Genomic DNA, 3,012 nt, shown 5'->3' with positions numbered 1-3,012 from the left:
TCTTGGGAGTTAGCTATAGAAAAATTAGCTAATGTGACTTCCGACCGTTTTGATAGGATTGAGGAAAGGATAGATGAATTGGCTTCTCACTTTGGTAGAATACATGAGCAATTGAATGCATTGTGTGAAGTTATTTCCTCTAATAATGTGCAAAATGATCCTAGCATGAATGATGGGAATGTTGTATGTGAAAATGGGTTGCATTTTGATGAAAATGATGAATCTCAATTGTGTTTCAATGAGCAAATGTCCATTTCACATGATAATATCTTTGGAACTAACTTTGAGCCTCAAGAGGTGAGTTTTAATGACTCATTTTTCACCCCTCTTGAGGAGTGCAGTGAAAGTATAGGTTCTAAAGGTATTCCTGCCCAAGATACTCTTATGACATGTCCTTTGGTAAGTTCTCAAGTGGTGCATATTCAAGGTAATATCTATGGAACACTTGGAATATGTAAGTCACTTCCATCTCTCATATCATTAGATCATGTGGCTTTTTCTATTAAGTCACCTTACAATGATCCACCAAGGCCTAAAATGGTGGATTATTCGTTAACTAAGCCTCCTTGAAAAATGAGGTGATATAGTCAAGCTATTGACTTTAAAGAAGCGCTTATTGGGAGGCAACCCAATGCTTGTTTAAGTTAGTGTTACTTTGGAGTGATTTTATGTTTAAAGCATAAGTTTGAGTAATTTTGTTGTTTTTCATTTGTAGGTTTTGGAAAAGTGACCAAATGAGGTGAAAAAGACGAAGTTTGATCAAAGATCTCAATACCTCAAATTCAGTAATTGTGGTTTTTGATGCATTAAAGAGGTTTAGAATGCATGTTTAGATCATTTTACATGTGCGTGAATGGTTTATTTTGACATAGAAATGATCTAGGGTGTATTTTGAATAATTGGGGTCAAACTGAAAATTACAAAAAATCTGCAATAAGTGCAGATTCAATGGATCCGAGCTTGGATCCATATGGATCCAAGGCCTCGGATCCACTTCTGCAATCAGAAAAAATTCGAGCTTCTTGATCCGAGCTCACTTATCATGATCCGACCTCGGATCCTTTCAAAAACGACCTCGGATCCTTTCCAAACGAAGCCTCGGACCACTTTTCCTCATTCTTCCCTCTTTTTCCTCCTTCAACTCCACTTTTCTTCTTGTTGGTTGCAAGCTTTTATTCTTAAGAATTGTATTTTTGTTTTTTTTCAAGGTGCATTAATTGAAGTCTCCATTCTTTCAAGTAAAGTTGGAAATTCATCACATTGCCATGGATTCGGATCGCGCAAGTTCATTAGGGGAGTATTACTTTCTCTTATTTTCGTTATTTTTCCTTTCTCACATTGAGGACAATGTGAAGTTTAAGTGTGGGGGAGGAAAGTATTGAACTTGCATTTACTTGCCATGTGATGATATTTTGTGGATTTAAATGCTTAGAAATGTTGGAATTATGTTTGAACTATTTGCCATGTGGATAATTTGCTTGAAATTGGATTTGTTGGCACAGAGTTTTCATCCATTTATAAGGAGAAACTCTGTAAAAAAAATTTTCTAAAATCTTTTCCAATATTTCACTATGGCCCAAAAGTTCTTCAAATTTTTGTATTTTCATTCAAAAAGGGCTAATTTGTTCCAACTTTAAATGTTTATATTCTTCCAATTGTTGAAACTTTATATGTGTGTTGGAAGGTTTAGTCCTCATTTAACTTGGAAATACTATTATGCAATTAGAATTTTTACATTTTAGAAAGTATATTTGGTAAAGTGAGGAAAATTATGCCTATAATTTTACATGTTTAATGAGATTTCTTTTCTTTACTTAATTTTACAAGTAAGTGATTGATATAGTCGATAAAGGTGAAGATACCACATGCTTTGGCCTGCTGCAAATTTTCTACAGCCAACTGTCGAATAACTGAAGTTAATTCAGATAATTGTTATTGAATTGATGAGACATTTACCTTATTTACTCGATGAGTATGGACATCCTCTCTTGTGCCAAATTGTTGAGAATTTTCTGCCATCCTTCCTATCAATTTCCAAGCTTTTTGGGGGATCTTATTCACCAAAGTACCTCTACTGGTAGTATTATAAGACTTCTATCTATATATAACAAACCTTCATAGAAATATTGAATCTGGAGCTGCTCGTTAATCTGGTGCTAGGGTCATCTAGTACACAGCTTCTTGAATCTCTCCCAGTAGTCATAGAGAGACTCTCCCCGATGCTGTGTAATGCCACATATTTCCTTCCTCAGACTGGCGGCTCAGGACGCAAGAAAATATTTTTTCAAAAATTTCTTTTTTAACTATTCACAGGTTGTTATACTACCTAGTGATAAATAGTACAACCAATTTTTTGTTGCGTCCTTGAGGAAAAAGGAAAATGCTCATATTTTTATCTGCTCTTCAGTAATTCCCGGGGGTTTTATACTTGTGTATACTATATCAAATTCCTATAAGTGCTTCTAGAGCTCCTCACCTGAAAAACTATGAAAAGAAGGTAATAGGTGAATTAGACCAGAGTTTAATTCAAAAGGAGTGGCATAATGGCTGCTTGATTTAAGTTTGGAACATCCAACTCCGCTAAAGTTCGAGCATTAGCCATGACGACATCTTCTTGATCATAATCGTTCAAGGTATCACTAAAAGAATTTGTCGATTCGACTACTAGATTGAGCCTCTGAGTATCAGCAACAGATTGTTCCTCTCTATTGTGTCTGGTCTCCTTCCTTGTTCTACGTGCAATCTTCTTTATTTTAGGATCGAAAATTAATTTGCTTGTACATGAAGAGTGAGGCATAAATCAGAAAAAAATACCAGAAAATTAAAAATAAAATAAACTAAAAAAAGAAAATAAATTAACTAACGCCAACCCCCGACAATGGCGCCAAAAATTGATAGGTGTCGAGCCTGTACAATAATAAATATCTGCTCAAATAAAATATAAATTTTGTATACAGTGATAAGCAGGATCGAATCCACAAAGATTGGAGAAATTCGTTTTTCCTCAAGTTC

This window comes from Coffea arabica, chromosome 5e (genome assembly GCF_036785885.1).
Source record: "Coffea arabica cultivar ET-39 chromosome 5e, Coffea Arabica ET-39 HiFi, whole genome shotgun sequence".
NCBI lineage: Eukaryota > Viridiplantae > Streptophyta > Magnoliopsida > Gentianales > Rubiaceae > Coffea > Coffea arabica.
Note: the sequence above shows the minus strand (reverse complement) of the source record.